Source organism: Aethalodelphis obliquidens, unplaced genomic scaffold, assembly GCF_003676395.1.
Source record: "Aethalodelphis obliquidens isolate GAN/ISIS:26980383/991018 unplaced genomic scaffold, ASM367639v1 scaffold58, whole genome shotgun sequence".
Lineage (NCBI taxonomy): Eukaryota > Metazoa > Chordata > Mammalia > Artiodactyla > Delphinidae > Aethalodelphis > Aethalodelphis obliquidens.
The window spans coordinates 6,922,541-6,936,106 of NW_020838002.1; the positions used below are offsets into that span (position 1 = coordinate 6,922,541).

Sequence of the window (13,566 nt, forward strand, 5' to 3'; positions counted from 1 at the left end):
AGTCCTGTCCACTCCCTCCAGTCTCTGCTCCGTGACCTTCCAACAAACAGCTCGCCTGCCTCCACCAAAACTTAAACCCTCTCCCACAGCATTATAATCTCTCCCATCCCCCTCCAGGGCAGTGCGATCTCCAAGACTCCTAACGAGAAACCCCACACCACCCTGCCAGCTCATATTTATGCAGCACTTTATAGTTCTCAAAGCGCTCTTACAGACATCATCCAATCAACTCGACAACCCTTGAACTAGGTAAGCACCAGCACCTTTCTGAGGACTGCCCCCACCCCCATCCACAGGGGACAGCCCCCAAGCCAGGTGCTACTATATGACCATGTGTTCCTGACCATCACTGCTTGGACCAGCAGGAGACAGCTGACACAAAGGAGCAATCAGACTCTTTCCTCAGGAATTTGAATCAAGGTTCTGAGATACAATTCAGTCTGATAGTTACTGGAAGGAGGATGGGTATATTTGGGGGCTGAGGACCCATGACATCTGGCACACATCCACAGACGCAGTGGCATCCTCCAGTTCCAGGCACTTGGGAGGCCAGCCGTATTTCCTGCCCTTGATTCCTCCATTCCCCCGTGGCTTCAAATAGCTCAAGCTGGCTTCTGTTACTTGCAGTCAGTAGAGTCTGAACTAACAGATGGGTGGATAATTATCCTCCTTTTGCAGATGAGGAAAGAGGCTCACAAAGGTGGAGTGACCAAATGAATATCACATGACCAAAATGTAGTAAAGGAGAGGTTAAAATCCCTGCGAAGTGACTCTCCTTCAGTGCCATCTCTTGCCTCCTTCCCTGGATTAAAGAAAGTGGCAGGTGCTCCCTTCTTGTTAGTGTTTAAAAAAAAAAAATTATAACTGAGGATAAGTGATTAGGCTGGAGGCACTCCAGTGGTTTAAAGCCAGAGACAAGAAATACAAAATCCTCTCCTTTGAAACCATGAAGACAACCCTTTGCTCCTCTACATTTCCCAGCCTCCTTTGCAGTTAGGTTGGAGCCATGTGACCAGTTCTTGACAAATTAAATGCACACAGAAGTAACAGGTGTCAGTTCCTTGCTAAGGCAGTTAAAAGCCAGGGGCTGGGGAACTATGATGGCCCCATATTCCAGATGGTGTGGCTACAGGTCGGGGAGGGCTGTCTAACCCACGTCAGACTTTCCATGAGCACAAATGAACCCTAGATGGTGTCAAGCCACTGGGATGTCAGGGTTTGATTATTACTGCAGCACAGTCTAGCTTCTCTCCTGGCTGAAACACACGAATCATTCAACCGGGGTCCTTCAGCACATTTCTCTGGTCTGCAGGACGCTGTATTTGTTTGTCTAACATTCATTTGTTCAACAAATATTTCTAGAACATCAAGACTAGATGCTGTCGTGTGTCCATACAGCCAAGAGCACAGTAGTGAAAAAGACCCAATCCCTCTCCTCAAGATGCGCCCTACCTGGTGACCCACAGGCCCTACATTGGCACTAAAAGGAGCAGTCCTACAGGTGTGAAAGCAGGACCTCCCACCCAGCCACTGGCTAAACTGAGCCCAAGAAAAGGTAAGCTTCCAGGAGGCAAAGACAGCTTGTCCCAGCAACTCCGGGAGGGTAGCAGCCAAGACTGAGTTCGCACCGGGTTTTCATACCCTGGGCTCTACCAGCTCCCCTCCTGCCAGCCATGCGGCCACACACAAGTGCCTCCCTTGCCCTGGGCACAGAACAGAGGGGAGAGGGCATCCAGGAGGAGTCATCAAGAGAGCAGGTGGCTGGAAGAACACAGGAGCAGCAAAAGACACGGCTCATCTGCCCTCACCCTCTTCTGCAGCAAGAGTTATCTCCTCTGGGAATTACACTCCTGCTTAATTTATTTTAGTCCCCAAAGTCCCCAACAGCTGAGCTTTTTTCCCCTGACCCCATGTAGTTGAGGGCCAACCAGAGAAATCATCACTCTGTCTCTTTCTGCCAAAAGCTAGATGAGGAGACAAGTGAGGCAGGTAGGGCCACCACGTAGAGTTGTACGGGCTGTTCACTGCACAAGGTGCCCCTCCAAAGGGGCAAATGGGGCTGGAATCCAACCTATGCTCTGCTTACCAAGCTGCATACCCTGGAGAAAGGGTCCCTTCTTCTAATTCACACACAGGTGTCTGCTCTATGCCGCGGCCCCAGAAGCACTGGAGCAGGGGCTTCTCCACAAGGAGCGAAGAAGTTTGGTGATGGGTCCGTGGGAATGTACTGTACTAGCCTCTCTCAGTTTGGAGTCTATTTGAAAATTTTTACAATAAAGTTAAAAAAAAAAACAAACCACATCCCACTCAGTAAGTGGCTGTATTACTTAGGCATGTTACCTTACCCCTTAGCCCTCAGCCTTGGTTCCCACACCTAAAAAGACAATAATCCCTGGCTCATAGTTTGGTACAGGACTAAATTAAATGACTGAAGTGAAATGCTTGAAACGAGTGAGTCCTCTTACACATGGGAGCTGTTAACAGTAGCTACTGCTGATGGCTGCGGCAAGAAGGAAAACGAGGCGAAATGGGGGCAGCGGGGCCTTGCAGAGAAAAGCAACCGCTCTGGGGAAAGTTCGCCATGAAGCCAGAGGGCGTCTGAAAACGGCCGCCGTATTACCATTCCTAAACTGGGCTTCCAGGGGGGCTGATCTGAGGGAGTTTTCTTGCAATACCTCCCTCCCAGGTGGACTTTGAATTCCTCTGGGGACTCCAGCCTCGGCTCACAATCCAAATGACAGTCCACAGAAAGGTCACAAAGAGTGGCTCAGAAAAGGATGCGCCCCCCAGCTTCCTCGCAAACTCAGAGACACACAGGGCGGCTTCTGGGTGAGGCGGGGCAGGCAGGGAGTACTCACACCTGGAAGGCTCCTGTCTGAGTTCTAAAGAGAACAAGAGGTCCCCAAAGATGTCCCAGGGGAGTCAGGCGTTAGCACAGGGAGGGCCCCACCCCCTTCATGGGGTGGAGTCCAAGTGGCCATTCACGTCCCTAAAGGTCAAAAACTATGTTTGCAGTGTCTCTAGTTGTATGTGATGAATTTTACATTATTATCTTCAAAATTATCACTGCTATGTATGAATTTCACCAGTGGTTTCCCATTTAAAAATGACACACACACCCCAATTTATTTCCCCTTAAGGCTTTTTCCTTCCCCAGAGCCTCACGGGGATGGAGAGGGCTGGAGGTGGCAGTGGCACAAAGCTGGGAGCCCTTCCCAAATCCCCTGGGGGTATCTCACCCTTGGCTCGAGCCACCAAGACCCTCTGCAGTTGGCCTGGCCTCTACCTTGGGATACCCAAACAGAAGGCCTCTGGTTTCAGTCAAATGCCACCTCACTCACTCGTGCTTTCTTTTCTTTCTTCTTTTCCAAGATGAAAGCTAATAGGATGATTCATTCTCTTAAGTCAACTCATGAGAAGAAAGGAAGTCACCCAGGTTCCCAATTCTCTCTCCTTTGAACACCAGCCACTCCATGGCTCACCCCCATATGCATTTCAGAGAGATGCAATAACAAAGAAGAATTTCCACTCAAAAGCCCATCCTTCACCTTGCCTTTCATGTGTCAAGAATTTGCTATCTGTATCCATAGCAGTTAGTTCTAAGTTTCTGAAGCTGTCACAGCTGAGGGCTGAGTTGGGATGTAAAGACAGGCTTCCAAATAAAATGATAGGAAAGTGATAGGAGATCCCTATCCAAATAAAGTGATAGGAGAGCAAAGAGACACATGGCCCTTAAATCCACAGCGCAGCCCCTCACGGCAGAGAGTAAAAATCCACCCAGAAAATGTCCTTCTCTGTCCCTGTCGGCTCTCTTCAGCTCTGTCCCAAACTTAGAAACAGCTGTTTCCCTATAACTCCAAAAAAAGCTCTCATATGCCCCATCTCCTCATTCTTTCCAACACTGTGATCTGTACACTTAATCTACCTCCAGGCTCAGCTTATCCCTCCCTCAGCTTGTCAAAGAAGAAGAGGAACAGTCAAGGAGTAAGAAGTACAACACGACAACAAAGCCCTCTTGGAAACACCATCTACAGACTCAGCAGCCCGGCTTTCTGAGTTCAGATCCCAGCTCCTCGGTTACCTAACTGTGTGACCTTGGGCACGTTGACTTAACCCTCTGAGCCTCCGTCTCCTCATACGGAAAGTGGTAAATAATACTATACTCATACGGGGCTGAGTAAATAAATATATACTCTTAAAATGCACAGGAAGGTGATTGGCATGCAATAAATACGTAATAAAAATGTTATCATTATTAGACCATCACAACCATCTAGTGCAACAGGGATTATTATTACCAGCTCTAGTTAACAGATGTGTTCAAAAGCCATTTGTTGCCGGGGTACAATAATAGATTAACCTCAAGAAAAGTACAAATTAAGAAATTAAGTGATCTGCTCAGAACAACACAGATGACACAGTCCATACATGGCAGAGCTCAGCCTGGATCTCTCATCTTGGACTCCAAATCGCACACTCAGAAATTTCACACTTTAACACGCTCCCTTCCTCAGGCATGGAAATTTGAGAAGTCCCATGGATAAGCATCAAAAACAGACTTCAATTCTATAAGCCCCAGAGAGTGGCAGTATCTCAAGGGAATGTTGCAGGATTTGCCAAACAAAATTAATTTCCATTTGTTTTCATATTCCAAGAAAATATACCAAAACGGCCTTATACCACCTCACCAAAGGTGTCAAAAGACCCCTCAAGGCCAAGGATCACACCCACCTCAACAATAGTTCAGGCTCCCTCGAGAGGCTCCCAGGCTGCCAGCAATTTGCAGAAAAGGTCAGTGCAAATCATTTGGGAAGGCATTTGTGCAGGCCTGGCCTAAGACATGTAGACTTCCACCAAGCCCGTAGTTTTTAAATCCATGCACTGTCTTCACCCTGGATAAATAGCAACCAGGCTACAGAAATATTTCCATCACACCCGAAAGCCTGCTTGCCACCACAACGCATTGAAATGGATGTTTCCAATTTGAGGAGAGCTCAACAAAAATATCGAGAAACACCCCAACCTTTCCAGCAGAGGTAACCATTCTGGCATTTAGGAAACCTCTGAACACTAGTAAAGGATGTTTGTGGACACAGATTATTTGGGAAACATATGCCCTCATGCCCAAAGTCTAACTATATCTAATACATGGATTAAGCCCATTTCTTCCAGCTCTATTATGAATGTTCATTCATTCGAAGATTTCTACACAAGTACTTTCATCAGTGCTCTTTGTGTATTTCAAGACTGTGATGAAATCATCTTATGGCCATGCTGGAGAGAACTAGGAGTAAAAAGAGTTTAGCACTGGAGCCCTGGCTCTACCACTAACTAGCCACGTGATTTCATGAAATGATGATAATAACAATAATAATAACAACAGCAGCAGCAGTAGCAGCAGCTCACGTTTATTGAGAACTTACGATTTGCCAAGCACGTGCTAAGGGCTTAATAAGTGATCCGCATTAGCAACCATTAGGGGATATTACTACTCCCATTGCATGGGTCAGGAAACTAAGACTCCGAGAGCTTGAGTAACTTGCCCCAAGAACACAGCAGCAACTAGCAAGGGTGGATTCAAACACAGGCAGTCTGACTTGCGGTTCTTAACTACATACCATAGTTCTTTTCAAGGTGCTTAATGACCCAGGACCACAAATCCCTCTATAGGAGCCGTCTGGATAATCTTCAAAATCCTTTCTGGCTTTGAAATTCAGTGATTCTTTTAGAAATAAAATGAATTTATGACTTCGAGGAATAAAATGCAATGATGCTCTAGCACTGCTAAGGTGGGATGAAACATCTGTGTCTGCCACACCCACATCCGGTCCGGGGAGGAAAAGTGCTGATTTTCTAGGATAATGATGCCCTGTGAAACCACCAGACTGGCCCCAAACCGTCTCAGGAAGAACGACAGCTTGAAGACAGCGTCTTAGAAGATGCTCCAACTTGCAAAGGTCTGCAAGTCTCAACTATCAGCTCTCAAACCTTCATTTGTCTTTTTTTTTTTAAGGAAACTCAAACACAAGAAGATGCAAGTTTTAAGGATACCGGTACAAGGTGGGTGTAGGCCTCGTGGCACACTTACACCTGGCTTTCCTCTCAGCTCTGCACCTGCTCGTGGAAAATCCACCTCATCCAGGTAATCCGTGTTTTACAGCTTACCTACAACCTCCCAGCTCAGTAGTCCTGTAACTGTGCGGGGTTTTGCCCTGTGCACACCTGCTGCTATCTTCCTTCTTACGCTGCCTCCCAGCCCATAGACACACACATGCTCAATGGCCGCCTTCCCCGACTCCAGCTCTGATTCATCTTCCTCCTCTCCCTGCTCAGCCACAGGAGTTCCCTGCCCACCCACCTTGCCACTAGTGGCAGCCAATGGTGAGACTCTCCCAGCTCACTTCTCTCACTCGCCCTAGCTCCCCGCGCGCGTGCTCTCTCTCTCTCACTCAGCTCCTGGTACAGCCTGAAACCGAAACTAATCTCAGACCTGAACGAAGTGAAATAACGATTTCCTACGCCTGATCATCCTACACGACCACAAAGAATCTTCTCCGCAGAGCTCCAGATCTAGCGTGTTGGTCGCCGGGAAAAACAGAGTTCTGCAGGTGCCTGCTAAAACCCGATGCTTCCCTAATGAACAGGCAGGAGGAAGGAAGAGATCCTCCACAGGGTTTTCTGCTGCTGCTGCTTTTCTTTAATTTGCACAAGTTAATTTAAATTCACCCCAGCAAGTAAAGTTCACCACCCAGTATTTTAAATTCCTTTTCCAGCATCGGTTCGTGTTTGGCTCATTCTTAAGCAGATTCTCTTCTGAGAGCAAGCCTTGCTCCCTTTGGAGATCTCTGCAGCCATCTTGCTTGCTACGCAGCTTAGATGGCTAGACCACATGCTTTTCCTAAATTCGAAAAATGCAGCCTTTACTTTCATGCTGGGAACAAAAACAACAACTACAACAAACGAACAAAGAGAGCAAGTCATCGTAAATGAACATAAGGTCTGCCCTTGAAACCCTTTCAAAGAATTATACATTCTGAGAAAAATCCCAAACTGTTCTGTTCATCATTCTTGCCCCCAGCATGCTTTTGGACGCCTTCCTCTGTTGCTGGGGGCATCGTGTAATGATTCAGTTGTTGGCTTGGGCAAAACAGAATTGAAATGGTAAATGTACTGGCCCAACAAGTGTTTGGTAGAAGAGTAATAACTTGTGGATCGTCTGCTATTTACTCTTCATTCAACAAAGTTTACTGAAGGCCCTGTAGGTATGCCTGAAGCTCATCTAGGTGCTGGGCCAGAAGGGTGAATAAGATGACCGCTAGCTCCGACTGGGCCATTCTCAGAAACATCTTGTGATTAGGAGCTGAAGCTTTTCTCTAGTGCCAGCGGCCAGACAAGCGGTCAACTACTTGCAGGTCTCCTGCAGCCCTCTTCACGAGGCGTGGACTCCACCCAGTAGGGCTGCGGAGTGCCCCCAGAATGCATCCCCTCTGACAGGGACTGACACAGGGCAGCACACAGCTGCTGGGCAGATGTGGTTTGTGTCTTGGCTCATTAACTAATGAATGAGCCACTTACGGTGATGGGCACTCTTCAGCCACTTCAATGGTAAAAGGAGGGGTTAGGCCAGATGTGAGCAACATTCTAGCTCAAAAATTCCAGATCCTCTTCCCCTCCCGTTGCTGAGCTGACACAGATCTCGAGGGGCCTCTACTTCATCTTCCTGTCTCCAGATGAAACCTCTTAAACCACAAAGACAAATGGAACTTGTTCCCATTTCTAAAGACCTTCGGGGATGGCGGTTCCCCTCCGCTCCTGTGTCACTTGTTCTCACATCTCACATCCTATCTGCAACACTGTCCTCAGACCTTACTCGAGTCCTTCCTCTGCAGTTTACATTCATTTGCCTCTGGTTCTGCTTCTAAGTACGGAGAGACAAGAGTGAATCACTGTGTTCTGAGCAACAACTCTTACAAGATTTTTATTTCTTCTTCAGCATGCTCACTGCAGGCAGTATAGGAGGTGACTTTAAAAACCACAAAAGCATCAAGGTAGCCAAATAAGGCAAGGGCGTTGCAGGATCCAGAAAATTCGACCCTCGGTTCTACTCAGAATTCACAGAGTGGGAGAGCGATATACTCTGTGGTAGGATCAAAAGCCCATGGGAGGCTTCCCTGGTGGCGCAGTGGCTGAGAATCCGCCTGCCGATGCAGGGGACACGGGTTCGTGCCCCCGTCCGGGAAAATCCCACGTGCCGCGGAGCGGCTGGGCCCGTGAGCCATGGCCGCTGAGCCTGCGCGTCCGGAGCCTGTGCTCCGCAATGGGAGAGGCCACGGCAGTGAGAGGCCCGCGTACCGCAAAAAAAAAAAAAAAGCCCATGGGGCAGCAGCCACCTTTACCCTCACTCAGCTCAAGTGCCCCCTCCTGCAGGAAGCCCTCCCTGTCCCAGCTCCTCTTCTGGCTGGAAAAGCATCCCCTTCTTCAGCGCTTTGCCTCAGTGCAGCACTTGCCAAGGCAGCTAGAGTTCTAGGCTGACATGTTTATCCCCCCAACTAGACTATAGCCTTCTCCCAGACAGGGGTCATGTCTTAGTGACCTTTGCACTCAGGGTCAGGCCCCAGGAGAGTATCTGGCACTTAGCCAGTGGTTCTCAGTAGGCTGCGCTAGGCTGAACCCTCCAGACGCGTCCCAATGATGCTTGAATGTTGCATTATCAGCCCTTCACCCGGAGCACGTAACCCCTCCAATCCCCCCACCCAGCATCCCCGCCTCCCAGCCCTTGACTCAGTATGGGTCTCTCTGAGAATTTCCCTAACGATGTAAGCTCTATAGCCAGGCCTCTTGGGTTCAAATCCTGGCTCTGCCAGTCTCTAGCCATGTGACCTTGGTCAAGTTACTTAACCCCTTTATAGCTCCGTTTCTTCACTGAAAAATAGATATAATATCTCATAGCACCTTGTGAGGATGAAAGGAGCTGATCCACGAGAAGCACTTGGAACAGGGTCTGAACCACAGCAAGTGCTCAGTGAGAGCTGGAATTATTATTTACCAAGCCTATTGCTTCACAGAACCCCTGACCTGCCCCTGGCAGCTTCCACTCCTGACTGACATTGGGCCTGCCCTCCCCCCACTAGACCCCCTTCCTCCAGGCCCCTTCTGCCAGTTCCTCCAGGACCAATATTAGCATTAACATAGAAAGCCATTCAACCCTTTTTACTGATTATGATCCTCCCCCCCCCCCCCCCCCCCCCCCCCCAGCTTAGAGGGCAAATCCTCCAAAGAGAAGGGAGAAGAGTTGGTTCCACAGCAGGGCTACGAACGCCGGGTCATTCTGCCCCCAACTATGTTTCTCTGTCATCTCTTGACATTTCAGCTCGTCATCTCCCCTCTGCTCAAAATTTAAGCCTCATCCTATCCCATCCCACCCCTCCAAAAGCCAGCCTCAGCCTCTAGTTTTTACCAAAGATCTTCCTTAGCAATAAGAAGCCTCAGAACATTAGCACCCAAGTGAAGAAATAATAATAATAATAGTAGCTTCTGTCTGGCATAGATCTCCTTTCATTTTTTCTAAAGCTGAGAAACTGAAGCATCTACAAAGTCATAGAGTAAGATGGAGAGCTGGAATTGCAACTGGGAATATGTATGTAACTTCAGATCCTGCATTCTAAACCACTAAGCTATTATGGAAATGGGCACAGAGTGGCCGGATTGCCTCCTGGGGGTGGAGGTTAGAGGGATTTGGAAAGTTTTCATCCCACCAATCATTCCTCAGTGCATTTCACATTTTATGAAAAGGGAGTTTATGTTGACAAGCATTGTTACTCTATTTATTATTTATGACCTGTTTTAAAGATAAGAGCCATAGCTGCATTATTAGGAGTCCATTATATTACTCTGACACATCAGAGATGCCTACTGGGAGGTTAAAAGCAGAGAGCATCAGAGAAGAACTGAGTGAGCCGACATAACCAGCATTCTAAACTCACCAACCTGTGGCAGCCGGTGTAGCGGCCGACAGACAAGTCCTGGCCACCGATGAATGCGAATCTCTAGTCACCACAACGGGACCCTTACATCCCACCAACACAACTTCCAAGTTCCCAGTCAGGGACCACTGGACCACAGTGTCTCCAAAGCCCTTTATGGTTCTCACTTCCTGTAAGTCTAAGAGCCAACAAAACGGAGACATCACCTCCTCCAGGCCACCTTGTATAGTCAGAGGTGATCCCTGTCTGACTCCCAGCTTCTTGCCCCCCAAGGCTCCAGAATACACCTGCCTATGTTGCTTATTGCCAGGATCGGGGAAATCCATAGGGCAAAGTAAATGTAGGAAGCTCTGAAGGAACAGACTAGTCTGAGTGCTACCACATGCTCAACACTGCTTGCTAGGCAAAGAAAAGTCTCCATGGACTACCATTGTCTGGGGGCACCTGAACCTAAGAAGGGCTTCTCAGTACCAAGCAGAGAAGTCACAGACAGCAGACCCTACTAAAGGCTCTTCCAGATCCCCAAGTATAAATGCCACCAACACCTGAGCAGCAGCCCAGGGCCCAGTGAGCTTTGGCTAAGAAAGAAAAGGCAGGCCAGGTCTCCTTGGGGGTGCACTGGGGATGGTGACAGCCATTCCCTCTGGCCTCGACTTGCCTAGTCCAGAAGGATCTAAGGAACCTAAAATACCTCGATCCTGGCCTTGAACAACTCTGCCCAAAGACCTCCTCAAAAGGAGGACTGTCTTTCATGCTTACACTCTCCACTGAAGCACCTTCTCCCACCTCAACCCCGTGGCCCCAAGAATGAGCTGGGGCTATTAAAGCACCTCGCTCCTATTCTGTTGAAACACCAGAATATCCATCCCTCACCCTAGTCCCTGTATTTACCTCTAATTCAACAGTTCTGTGGCCCTGGCCCAGTTAGTGCCCAGAGCCTTCTCACCACATAGACAGCAAAATCAGCCCCTGGAGAAGGGCCACCACATCAGCCCCCATCCTCTGGCTAGCTGTAGGGAGCTGGGATCTGGTCCAGGGTTTCCAGGTCTCTATGGCCACGGCCCAAAGTCGCATCGGAAGGTCATGAGAAAAGCCCTCTTGAGAGGTCTGCTCTCCGCACCCTGGGACTATTCACTGACCCGACACAAAGGAGAGAACTGCTCTGAATGGCCTAGGCTGGACCAGACTCTAGATCAGGGGTCTCAACAGGGGCCCCAGTTCCAAGGGGCACAGTGACCTTCTGATACTACATACAAAATGTGTCCTCACACACATGCACGTGTCAGAGGGAGGGAGGGGGGAGTTAGAGTTGTCACCGGATTCTCAAAGGGACACATAACCCCAACTCTGGCCCCAAGCCCCTCCCCCCCGCCCCATCATATCATCATCCCTAGACCATCCTAGCTGCCCAAGGTCTCTCTCCTATTTAAGGATGTGCCCAGGCCCGAGGCCCCACTCCTGATCCCCTGTCTCCTGCTCCTTCCAGCTGCAGAACGTGAGCTGGGGTGGGGTCCCTCACACACCCTCCAGCTTCCTGGTGACCTGAGCCAGGTTTCTCTCTCCAGCCCAGGGATGCCATCCTCCATTCAAACTGAGGTTCCAAAGGCCTCGACTGCCAACAAAAGAGAGGGACCCATTTCACACTTGATCCCAAGGGGGCCAAATCTCATGGTGAGACAACTTCCTTCATGAGAGAATTCCTGGTGTCCCTCACCTCCTTCAGGCACACCTGGCCAGCTCCACCCAGGCTGTAAAGATGAGCATGCCTGGCAAAGAAAAGGAATGAGAGGCCCAAGCACCTCCCTGAGTCCCTTCTCCCGAGCAGGGCGGCTCAGGGTGCTGCAGGATAACTAACAGGAAGGCACCCTCCCCGTGCTCAGCGATGCTCCCGCCGGAGGGTCAGGTGGGGAGTGAGAAGGTCTTGTATCCTCTATCACCTCTAGGACAACTTAATAAATTCCCAGTCACCCTCCACTCTAACCACAAAAAGGAAAATCTAAAACCTCCCTCCGCTCAAATCAAATTCCTCTCCCGGAATTTCATTTCTTGGAACTAAAACTTCTTTTAACGGGAAAAGAAACGGGCAAGCCCGTGCTAGGTGTAAGACAACAATGCAACCAGAAAATGAAGAGGAAAGAAAGAATTAGCGCCGACACCAACCCCCTGGAGCGTAGAGCCCTGGGCACTTAGGGCCGGACGGGGTGGGGTGGGGGGGAAGCAGGGGCGGGGACAGTGCCTGGTGAACTTTCCCTGGCCGAGCCACGAGAGATGCAGCTCCCAGGGGACCGGGTGGAACCAGAAAAAGCTGAGCCGACCTGTGACATCGGCGGGGACAGGAAGCGAACCTCCCCTTTTCCTAAAAGGAGCTCTGGCCCCGGCAGGCGCCCCCCGCCCCGCCCCCCCGCCAGCCGTCGCCAAGCAGCCAGCGCCCCCCCCCCAACCCAGCCCGGGCCCAGCGGGGAGGGGCGCCCACACACACAAGGGGGAGCAGCCGGGGAAGGGGCTCCGGGCGGCGCCGGCTCGCCGAGGCCTCGCTCGCTTTCCCCGCGCTGCCCGCCCGCGACCACCCCTCTCCCCGCGCGCCCCGCTCCCAGCCCCCAGGTGCCCGCTCGCCCCGCGCGCCCGCGGCCCGGGAGGAGGCGGCGGCTCGGGAAGGATGCGGGGCCGAACCGCCGCACGAGGCTGAGGCGGCGCGGGCTCCCGGCAGCAGCGGCGGCCGCCCAGGGAATCAAACTCGCGCCCGCCCGGCCCTCCCGGCGGCGCCTCGGAGACCGGGCCCGGGAAGGTGGGGCCTGGCCGGGTCGGGGCCGCGCGCGGGCCGGGCGGCGCCGGCGGGGAGCGAAGGGAGGTCTTACCGAGCAGCCGCGCGCGCGTCCGCTCCCCGCGGGCCGGAGAGGCCGGGGGCTGGGGGAGGGGCGCGATCCCGCGGCGGCGGCGGCGGCGGCGGCGGCGGCGGGCCGGGTGCGGCGGCGCGGCTGGGGCGCGGGAGGCGGGGAAAGCGAGGCGCGGCCGGCTTCCTAGCGGCGGGCGGCGCGAAATGCAGCTGTCCCTGCGCGGCCGCCGCGGGGCCACAAGTGGGGCTGCGCGGGGAGGAGCGGGACTGCGGGCCGAGCGCGGGCCGGGCAGCGGCACCCAAACCCTCTCCGATGCAGACCCCTCGGAGGGAGGAGGGAAGCGGTATCGGGGTCCGCTAGTAACGCAGTCGCGGGGGCCGGGGGCTGCCAGGCCAAGACGAGGCGGATCCCCGCCGGACCCCCGCAGCAGCCGCGGGGACTCCCGGCTGGCGGGCCGGAGGGCGTGAGCGGGGAGTCTCGGTCCCGGACAGAGTGGGTGCGGGGCGTCCTGCCCCACCCTGCTCGGGGAGCGACGCCGGCAGGGAGACCAGAGACCTCGGCTGGGGGCGGGGGAGACCTAAGAGCCGGACTGCCCGAGAGGGTGCAGAATGTGGACGCGCATCTGGGACCTGGGACACCTGTAGTGGAGGGGAGGGAGGCCCCCCGGGAGTAAGGGCTCAGGAAAGTAAACAAAAGGCTGAGGTCAAAGGAGATGGTGGGGAGGTCAAGAAATCAAAGTAGTACCCAAT

General features: G+C 51.9%; 1 protein-coding gene across 1 annotated transcript in view; it reads right to left on the reverse strand.

Annotated features, from left to right (window-relative positions):
• CUEDC1 (CUE domain containing 1) overlaps positions 1–12,959 on the reverse strand; it is a 76,653-nt gene extending 63,694 nt beyond the window's left edge. Inside the window, exon 1 of the mRNA XM_027087149.1 lies at positions 12,839–12,959. The gene's annotated coding sequence lies outside the window, so the exon portion shown is untranslated. The remainder of the gene's footprint in view (positions 1–12,838) is intronic.
• Between the last annotated feature and the right edge of the window lie 607 nt (positions 12,960–13,566).